The sequence below is a fragment of the Suncus etruscus genome, chromosome 16 (genome assembly GCF_024139225.1).
Source record: "Suncus etruscus isolate mSunEtr1 chromosome 16, mSunEtr1.pri.cur, whole genome shotgun sequence".
NCBI classification, from domain to species: domain Eukaryota; kingdom Metazoa; phylum Chordata; class Mammalia; order Eulipotyphla; family Soricidae; genus Suncus; species Suncus etruscus.
This window is the reverse complement of record NC_064863.1, coordinates 77,400,544-77,411,899: the sequence shown is the minus strand read 5'-3', so window position 1 is coordinate 77,411,899 and position 11,356 is coordinate 77,400,544. Positions and strand designations below refer to the sequence as shown.

The 11,356-nt window shown below is 39.6% G+C and overlaps 1 pseudogene; it reads left to right on the top strand.

The window, feature by feature from the left end:
• Positions 1–675: 675 nt before the first annotated feature.
• Positions 676–7,131, top strand: LOC126032219 (poly(A) polymerase alpha-like; annotated as a pseudogene).
• The last annotated feature ends 4,225 nt before the right edge of the window (positions 7,132–11,356 follow it).

The following is an 11,356-nucleotide window of genomic DNA, read 5'->3' as shown; positions in this document are numbered from 1 at the left end:
CGGAGGGATACAGAGCTTGAGACAGGTAGCAGAAGCACGGACAGGACGGTCCTGCTCAGTAGAGGGTATCAGTGTGCCCCTCACCTCCATCCTCTTCTGGGGAAGCTGACCAGCGTGCAATGTCTGCTCCTGTCCACGCCTCAGGTCTCCTGGATTTTAGGGTCAGCCCACTTGGAAGCAACTCAAGTCCCCAGCATAATAGGCCAACGATCTCTTGGCACTCTCTTGAGGATAGTACTGAGCTCCAGCTGTGTGGAGAAGGTCTCGCTTTCTAGAATGGTCTGTGCTTCAAGCTGTACTGCGAGATGGTTGAGGTTCTCCTTTAGTGCAGCAGGTTCACCCATTTTTCCCTCTGACCTAGTGCTTCACATGCAATGAATGCTCTTTGCTCTCTCTTCAGGTGTTTGCTCTCTTTTACTCCACCTTGGAGAGGCAAGAATTCAGGGTGAGGTTGCAGGGTCGCTTCCGTAACTCTCTTAGGGGTCTCAGCATAGAATGGAAAGGCTTCCCAGTGAGATTTGGGAAGCTGGTGCCTTTGAGGTACACAGAGATAGTGCTAGAAAAGAGGAGCAGCATCACACATGCAGACATGGCACTGTGCACTGCACACATGTCCTGTTTGGAGTGTGCATGATTGTCAACAGGAGTAAGGGCTGCTGCAGGTGACTAGCAATGATGAGCAGGTAAGTGTCCTGTGTGCTCTTTCCAACAACAAAAGGATGGCAGACCCTTTCTTACACGTAATACCCCATGCTTCTGGGGCCAGAGAGATAGCACAGTGGTAAGGTGTTGGCTTTGTATGCAGCCGACCTGGGACGGATCCGGGTTTGATTCCTGCATCCCATATGGTCCCTTGAGTCTGCCATGAGCGATTTCTGAGCTCAGAGCCAGGAGTAATTCCTGAGAGCCGCTGGGTGTGGCCCAAAAACAAAAACAAAATACTCCATGCTTCTCCTGGCTCTGGAGGCCAATCTTGAAACCTAGGTAGCAGGAGGTTCTGGTGCCAAGTGATGTCACAGTTTCCAGGCGGGCATCACCTCCTATATTCTCCCTCAATGGAAGGGCCAAAGCTCTGGGGTTTCCTCTGACAGGATGCCAAGACAACGCATAAGGACTTTTGTCTCCTAGTCTTGATCACTGAAGGACACATCCACTGTTGGAAATTTCAGCAAGCGCTTTTTATTTGCCCATTCCATTTTTAAATTAAAGCACCGTGATTAATAATTATTATTGATAGTAGGGTTCTTCCAGGCATACAGTGTCACAGCACCTCACCCCCTACAAGCATTTTTGAGTTCCTCCACCAATGACTCAAAGTCCCCCCAACCCCAGCCACTTACCCTAATACTAATGTTTTTTTGTTATCCTCTTACTATGTCTTTTTATGTCTCACTTGTGAGAGAACTAATTCTATCTGTCCCTCTCCTTCTGGATAGCTTCATTTGGCCTGGTATTTCTAGTTCTATTCCTATAGCAGCAAATAACATGATTCAATCTTTTTTTTTTTTTTTTTGGTTTTTGGGCCACACCCGGTAATGCTTAGGGGTTACTCCTGGCTATGTGCTCAGAAGTTGCTCCTGGCTTGGGGGACTATATGGGACACCGGGGGATTGAACCGCGGTCCGTCCAAGGCTAGTGCAGGCAAGGCAGGCACCTTACCTTTAGCGCCACCGCCTGGCCCCAATTCAATCTTTTCTTACAGTTAAGTACTATTTCATTGTGTATATAGACCACAGCTTATTTATCCATTCACATGTTTTGTGGTATTGGGTTGTTTCCAAATTGTTGATATTGTGAGCAATGCTGCAGTGAACATAGGAGTCAGCTTGTATGCTTTGAGAAATGACATTTAATCTAAAGCAGAAAAAGACAAAATCAACAACATAAAGGCACACTTAAATATCTGGAAAACCACAATTAAATGAATCCAAACATTAGTAGAAGCAAAGAAATAATAAAAATTAGAGCAGAAATTGGGGCCGGAGCTGTGGTGCAGTGGTAGGGCATGCCTTGCACGAGGTTGACCTAGGACTGACTGCAGTTCGATCCCCCCTGCGTCCCATATGGTCCCCCAAGCCAGGAGTGATTTCTGAGAACATAGCCAGGAGTAATCCCTGAGTGTCACCGGATATGGCCCAAAAACAAAAAACCCAAACAACAACAACAACAAAAACCAAAGCAGAAATCAATGCTATAGAATCCAAGAAAATAGCACAGAGACAATGAAACCAGAAGTTGTTATTTTCTAAAGCATAAACAAGAGAGACAAAACCTTCAGTAAGACTCATAAGGAAAAAAAAAGAGAAAGTGCTCAAATAAATTGGGTTAGAAATAAAAGAGGAGAAATTACAATGCAACCCCCAGAAATCCAAGACATCATGAGAGCTGACTCTGAGCAATGTTACTATATTAAGCTAGGAAACATAAAAAAAAAATGGACAGATTTCTGGAAACATATAATCTCCCAAAAATAAATGAAAAGGAAATAGATAACCTAAAAAGGCCAATCACAGCAAAAATTTTTTTGAAATAGTAATTAAGAATCTTCCCAAGAATAAAGGTCTGTATGGATTTACTGATGAATTTTCTCACACATTCAGAGAGGAATTACTGCCATTGATCCTTAAACTCTTTCAAAACATTGAAGAAATGAGACCCCTTTCTAACACCTTCTATGAAGAAAATGTTACACTGATTTCCAAAGCTGACAGAGATATTACAAGGAAGAAAATTACAGATGAATCTCACTGATGAACTTGATGCAAAAATCCTCAACAAAATCTTAGCAAACTGAATCCAACAGCATGTCAAAAAATTGTATTTCATGATCAAGTGGAAATCATGATCATCCTGGGGATGCAAGGATGGTTCAGTATATACAAATCAATTAACATACACCACATCAGTAAATAGAAAGATAAAAAACACATGATCAGGGGCCAGAGCGATAGCACAGTGGCAGGGCATTTGCCTTGCATGTGGCCAACTTGGGACAGATCTGGGTTTGATTCCCAGCATCCCATATGTTCCCTCAAGCCTGTCAGGAGTGCTTTCTGAGTGCAGAGTCAGGAGTAACCTGAGCTCCACATGGTAAGCCCCGCCCCCCCCAAAACATGATCATATCAATCAGCGGAGAGAAAGCATTTGACAAGATCTAAACCCATTCATGATTAAAGCCCTCAGTAAAATAGGGGTGGGAGGAATCTTCCTCAAGATAGTAACAGCTATCTATAAAAAGCCCAGAGCCCATAAAATTATTAATGTTGAATAACTGAGAGCATTCCCACTGAGATCAGACTCAAGGCAAGAATGTCAATAGTTTCCACACTTACTCAACATTATATTAGAAATCCTAGCAATCACCTTTTCAGAGAGGCCTCCAACCTCAGTGCCAGCACTGAATCTTCTCTCAACTGAAGACGGGGAAGCCTCTGTGAGGGGGAGTTAGGTGACAGACCCCCGGACCATAGGCAGCCTTTCCACTTCTGCCCAGCTTAGGCAGAAGGGTGAGTCCAGGGGTGGGGTGGGGAAAGGGACCACTAGCCATTTTCTCCTCCCACTGAGGGGCGGCGGGAAGTCGGGCCTTCCAGATGACCTTTCACAGAGGCACCCAACCTCAACGCCACCACCAAATCTTCTCTCAACTGAGGATGGGGAAGCCTCTGTGTGGGGAGCTAAGCGACAGACCTCCTGAACTAAGCCTTATAATGGGACCATAGGCAACCTTCCCACTTCAGTCCAGCTTGGGCAGACTGGTCCTATTTCAACTGGGTCAGCTTTTCAGTGGTAATCTATGGATCGATCCTTAGTGGCTGTTGATATATAAGCACGAGTGCATATGTTCACCATACCAAGGACTGTTTAATGTTCGTTTGTAATAGATATAATATCAATTTTATGGTATAGTCTCCCCATACAGTGCTCATTACGATATTACTTCGTTTTTTAGACTTGGTATAGTCTCCCCATACCAGTCCCATACAGTGCTTATTACCATATCACTTCATTTTTTAGACTTGAAAACTGATTTTTTTTTAAGAATCCTCTATACAGAACTTAATATATGAAGCCTTGCTCCAGTCGAGTTCACCCTCATCAACCATGATTGGCCTAAGGAAATTAAAAAAGGAAAGCCTTTACAAATCAGACTTGCCAGCTTTACACTTTTTTTTTCTTTTTTCCCCATTAAGTGTTCTGTCCCATATCACCTGGGTCAACTTTTCAAATGTAATTCACGTATCAATCTTCTGTGGCTGCCGAAATATGCTTTTGAGTGCATGTGTTAGCCATACCAATGTCAGTTTACTGTCCGTCTACAATAAATATAATGTCTATGTTGTATAGTGTTCTCCCTCCCATTATAGATAACCCCTCCTTTGCTCACCACCTTACAAATCTTTTTCTAGCCCTCCATGTTATTTCTCCACATTTAACCTTTTCACTTTTAGTCCTTAACTACTCATGAAGCAGAGTAGTTAAGCATCTGGATGTTAACCATCTAGTAGTTAACCAGCTCCCCAAATGAAAAGATAGATTCTCAACATGGAAAGAAACCAACATTCAGCTGCTATTGATTTGCTCTGGGGTGGGGGGGGCTGGAGAGATAGCACAGAGGTAGGGTGTTTGCCTTGCATGTAGAAGGATGGTGGTTTGATTCCAGCATCCCATATGGCCCCCGAGCCTGCCAGGGGCGATTTCTGAACATAGAGCCATGAGTAAACCCTGGGAGCTGCCAGGGGTGACCCAAAAGCAAAAAAAAAAAAAAAAAAAAGAGGCTAGGGTTGAAAGTGGTGGTAGTGGGCACGGGAATGGGGTTGGACCCAGAGCTGAGGCAGGCCCTCCTGTACTTCCATCCTCCTGCCTCAGTGGATCATGCCCAGGGTGGCCAGGGTGGCAGTTGAATGAGGGAAATGACTGGGTGGTGCCATTTCCAGTTATAATGCAAGATTCACAACCAGCACAGCCATCACAGAAACACTAAGGCATTACCTCTCCCATAAGCTTAGCAGTCCCCCAAAGAGACTGATTGTGTCCTCACTCGGAGACTCATTGAAATGCTGAAGCCCTTCAGGTGTTCAAAGAGGAAGAGAAACTGCAATGCAGGATTTTAATTTTGGGAAAGTTGAATAACTTGGTAAAAGAATGGATATGAGAAATCAGTGAAAGCAAGAATCTTTCTCAATCTGTAATTGAAACTGTTGGAGGAAAAAATTTTACATTTGGACTTTACATGTTATGAATACATACCAAAGGTGCTGATATTGATACATTGTGTGTTCACCAAGACATGTTGATCAAAGTGACTTTTTCAATTCATTCTATGATAAGTTGAAGTTATAGGAAGAAGTGAAAGTTTTATGAGCTGTTAAAGAAGCTTTTACACCAGTTATCAAACTATGTTTTGATGGGATAGAGATTGATATTTTATTTGCAAGATTAGCACTGCAGACTATTCCAGAAGATTTGGACCTACTAGATGACAGTCTGCTTAACAATATATAAGATGCACAAGATATAAGATTTTTTTTTTGTTTTCTGTTTTTTGTTTTGTTTTGTTTTTGGGTCACACCTGGCTGCGCTCAGGGGTTCCTCCTGGCTCTAAGCTCATAAATCCCTCCTGGCAGGCTCAGGGGACTGATGGGATGCTGGGATTCGAACTACCATCCTTCCGCATGCAAGGCAAATGCCTTACTTCCATGCTATCTCTCCGGCCCCAAGAAGTCTTTTTTTTTAATTTTATAATTTATTTTTAAGATGTGTAAAAAGTTTAAATAATTTCAGAGTAACTATGAAATGATACACCTAGTACCAAATATTGATAACTTCAGGTTAACTCAGAGCTATCAAACTGTGGGCCAAATGCCACAACATCTATTCTAATATATTAGATTTTCTTGGTGGCGTGTCCTGGGCTATGCTAGTAGCAAAAACTTGCCAGTTTATCCAAATGCAGTAGCATCAATTTATATACATAATTTCTTCTTGGTATTTTCTAAATGGCATGAGTGTAGATTAGATAAAAATAAAATGGATTCTAAAAAAAAGGCTGGTGTGGCCATACTAATATCAGATGATACACACTTTAGACTTAAAAAGGTTATAAGAGATGGGCATTTCTTAATAATAAAGGGATATGTATACCAGGGAGAAATCACACTCCTAAACATATATGTACATAAAGAGGGGCCAGCAAAATATTTAAAACAATAGTTGACAAATTTAAAAGAAGACATCAATAACAACACAATAATAATGGTGGACTTCAACACTGCCCTTGGTAGGTCAACTGTGGGAGACGGAGCATCCCACATATCAAAGGAACTCTGTATGAATTTTCCACCGTCTGATTCAAGCCATAAAGTTTGCTTAGCCTCGAGCCAAAAAGAAACTCTGCAAATAAATTTAGCCCGGCACACAGAATCTGGCTTAACCAGATTCCTTAACCTTTCCATGGAACCTGTTTTTGTAACTGCTCTCAAAAACGTAATTATAGATAGGTTTTTGTAAAGTTTAAATTATGATCCTTATTGCTTTCACAAAAGAAAGATTTAAATGGAAAATAGGCTAAACAAAAATTGTATTTGCGTAAATATCAATTAGCTATTTGTTTAAGGATTTGCTTCCCCTCCCCCCATCCTGCCAGGTTCCTCTTTATCCTTCCCGCCATCAAAATGTGTTTATGTTCCCATTGGTTAAAATTGTTGTACTTGTACAAATCTGATTGGTTTATATTTCAATCCTATGTTACTACCCCTCCCACAGGAGCAGGGCATAAAAGCCCTGCTTGCCCTCATTAAAGCCTCTTGACTGGAACACACCTTGAGCATTCTACTAATTTCTACAGCTTAATTTTTTAGGTGTTCACAAAAGAGCTTAACACTCGCGAATTATTTGTAGCTGCTTTCTGCCTTCTGTCCCAGTTGAGAGAAAGCTGCTGGCCGGAATTCTCTCCCAGCAAAGGGCAGGAGCAGAGGCGGTTACAGTCAACCAGGCTAAAATCTAACAAGAATATACTGACTCTGAAGGGAGAAATGGAAGATAATGGTTTAAATATATATTATATATACAGATCATAATGAACTAAAATTAGAAGAGAATTACAAACTGACAGAGGAAACATTTAATACCTGAAAAATAAACAGCTTACTACTGAACAGCCAGTGGATCAGAGATGAAATCAAAGAGAAAAACCAAAAGAATCCTGGAAACAAATGCAAATGAAGACATACATTATTAGAATTTGTGGAACACAGTAAAAACAGCACTAAAAGCTTTGCAAGAATTCATCAGGGTGTTTGCCTTGCATGCGCTGACCCAGGACAGACCTTGATTTAATCCCCAGTGTCCCATATTGTCCCCTAATTTAGGATCAATCTCTGAGTGCACTGCAAGAAATAACCCCTGAGCATCACTGGGTGTGACCCCCCCCAAAAAAAAGAGTTCATTAGGAAGGAAAAAGGGGCTTACAATATAACTTAATGGTGCAGCTTATAAAATTGGGAAATGATCAACAAAATGAATAAAAATAGGCTAACATATGGAAATAATAAAGCTTAGAGAAGAAATTAATGAATTGAAAACCCCTCCAAATTTGAAAGATCAATGAAAGCAAGAGTTGGTTATTTGAAAAAATAAACAAAATTAATAAACCATTAACAAGACTCACAAAGAAAAGGAAAGAAGCTTAATAGACTAAATTAAAAATGAAAAGAGGGAGATTACTACAGATATTTCAGAAATTCAAAAGTTTATCAGAAATTACTTTGAGAAATTTATGCCACAAAACAAAAGATCTGAGTGAAATTGATAATTTCTTGGACTCATAACTTCTCAAGGTGATCTGCCATGATGATCTGGCATATCTTACCACACTTATCTCTATTGAAGAAATTAAAATGGTGACTAAAATTCTTCCCAAAATATAAAGCCAGGGCAACATGGATTCACTTACAAATTCTTTCAAACCTTTCAAAAGGACCTAATGCCAATCCTTTTCAGGCTCTTCCATAAAATTGTAGAAACAGAAACACTCCAAAATAGTTTTTATTAAGTTAACATCACTCTGATACCACAGCAGACAATGATATCACATAAAAGAAGAACTACAGAACAATATCCTTGATGAACACAGATGCAAAGGTCTTCAACAAAATCCTACCAAATAGGATCCAATGTCTCATCAAAAGGTCATACACCATGACTAAGTAGGTTTTATTTCAGAGATGCAAGGATGGTTCAACATATGCAAGTCAATCAAGATAATACACCATGTTAAAAAAAAAGAAAAATAAAAACTATATAATCATATCAATAGATGCAGAAAATCATTTGATAAGGTCTAACACCCATTCATGAAAAAAAAAAAAAAAAACAACTCTCAACAAGACGGGCATTTGAAAGAACTTTTCTCAATATAGTCAAGGCCATTTACCACAGTGTATGGCAAGTACTATACGCAATGAGGAAAAACTGAAAGCCTTTCCTCTAAGTCTGGCAGAAGACAAGGTTGCCTCCTCTTTCCACTCTTACTAAACACAATACTTGAAGTACTTGCCCTAGCAATTAGGTAAGAAAGAGATATCAAGAGCATCCAGATAGAAAAGAAAAAACTCAGGCTCTCACTGTTTGCAGATGACATGATATTATATTTAAGAAATCCTAAAGATTCAACCAAAAAACTTCTAGAAATGATAGATTCATATAGCAAAATGGTAGGCTACTAAATTAACATGGAAAAATCAATAGCCTTCTTATATACAAAAATGATAGAGAAGACATTAAGAAAACTATTGCATTCACAATAGCACCACAGAGATTCAAATACCTTGGGGTCAACTTAACTATAGATGTGAAGGACCTATACAAAAAAAATACTAAACACTGCTTCAAGAAATAAAAGAGGACACAGGAAATGGAGACATATATCCTGCTCATGATTGGAGGTTTAACATAATTAAAATGGCAATACTTTCCATAATAGCTTTTATAGAACTATTATGGAACTATGGAACATGGAAACTATTATGATGAGTGAAATAAGTCAGAGGAAGAGAGATAGACATAGAATAGCCTCACTCATCTATGGGTTTTAAGAAAATAAAATACATTATTGTAATAATGCATAGAGGCAATAGAGATGAGGAGTGGGTGGACCAGCTCATGATATCAAACTTAGCACAAAGAATAGAAGTACATTGCTAGAGAAATGAAGAGACAAAAGAGACAGAAAGAAAATTGAAACAAATGTTTTTTTCTTCTTTTTTTTTTAATTTTATTTAAACACCTTGATTACATACATGATTGTGTTTGAGTTTCAGTCATGTAAAGAACACCACCCATCACCAGTGCAACATTCCCATCACCAATGTCCCAAATCTCCCTCCTCCCCACCCAACCCCCACCTGTACTCTAAACAGGCTCTCCATTTCCCTCATACATTCTCTTTATTAGGAAAGTTCAAAATGTAGTTATTTCTCTAACTAAACTCATCCCTGTTTGTGGTGAGCTTCATGAGGTGAGCTGTTACTTCCAGCCCCTCTATCTTTTGTGTCTGAAAATTATTATTGCAAGAATGTCTTTCATTTTTCTTAAAACCCATAGATGAGTGAGACCATTCTGTGTTTTTCTCTCTCTCTGACTTATTTCACTGAGCATAATAGATTCCATATACATCCATGTATAGGCAAATTTCATGACTTCATCTCTCCTGACAGCTGTATAATATTCCATTGTGTATATGTACCACAGTTTCTTTAGCCATTCGTCTGTTGAAGGGCATCTTGGTTGTCTCCAGAGTCTTGCTATGGTAAATAGTACTGCAATGAATATAGGTATAAGGAAGGGATTTTTGTATTGTATTTTTGTGTTCCTAGGGTATATTCCTAGGAGTGGTATAGCTGGATTGTATGGGAGCTCGATTTCCAGTTTTTGGAGGAATCTCCATATCGCTTTCCATAAAGGTTGAACTAGACGGCATTTTCACCAGCAATGGATAAGAGTTCCTTTCTCTCCACATCCCCGCCAACACGGTTTGTTCTCATTCTTTGTGATGTGTGCCATTCTCTGTGGTGTGAGGTGGTACCTCATAGTTGTTTTGATTTGCATCTCCCTGATGATTAGTGATGTGGAGCATTTTTTCATGTGTCTTTTGGCCATTTGTATTTCTTCTTTGTCAAAGTGTCTGTCCATTTCTTCTCCCCATTTTTTGATGGGATTAGATGTTTTTTTTCTTGTAAATTTCTGTCAGTGCCTTGTATATTTTGCAGATTAGCCCCTTATCTGATGGGTATTGGGTGAATAGTTTCTCCCACTCAGTGGGTGGCTCTTGTATCCTGGGCGCTATTTCCTTTGAGGTGCAGAAGCTTCTCAGCTTAATATATTTCCATCTGTTAATCTCTTTTACTTGCTTGGAAAGTACCGTCTCCTCCTTGAATATGCCTGTAGTCTCAATGTCCTGGAGTGTTTTGCCTATGTGTTGTTCTATATATCTTATGGTTTCGGTCTGATATTGAGGTCTTTAATCCATTTGGATTTTACCTACATACATGATGTTAACTGGGGTCTAAATTCAATAGTTTGCAAGTGGCTAGCCAGTTGTGCCACTTGTTGAAGAGGCTTTTTTTGCTCCATTTAGGATTTCTTGCTCCTTTATCAAAATTAGGTGATTGTATGTCTGAGGAACATTCTCTGAGTATTCAAGTCTATTTTACTGATCTGAGGGCCTGTCTTTATCCCAATACCATGCTGTTTTGATAACTATTGCCTTGTAGTACAGTGTAAAGTTGAAGAAAGTAATTTCTCCCATATTCTTTTTCCCAATGATTGCTTTAGCTATTCTAGGGTGTTTATTATTCCAAATGAATTTCAAAAGTGCCTGATCCACTTCTTTGAAGAATGCCACTGGTATCTTTAGAAGGATCGCATTAAATCTGTATAATGCTTTAGGGAGTATTGCCATTTTGATGATGTTAATCCTGCCAATCCATGAGCAGGGTATGTGCTTCCATTTCCATGTGTCCTCTCTTATTTCTTGGAGCAGAGTTTTATAGTTTTCTTTGTATAGGTCCTTCACATTTTTAGTCAAGTTGATTCCAAGATATTTGAGTTTGTGTGGCACTAATGTGAATGGGGTTGTTTTCTTAATGTCCATTTCTTCCTTATTACTATTGGTGTATAGAAAGGCCATTGATTTTTGTGTGTTAATTTTGTAGCCTGCCACCTTGCTATATGAGTCTATTGTTTCTAGAAGCTTTTTGGTAGAGTCTTTAGGGTTTTCTAAGTAGAGTATCATGTCATCTGCAAAAAGCGAGAGCTTGACTTCTTCCTTTTCTATTTGGATCCCTTGATATCTTTTTCT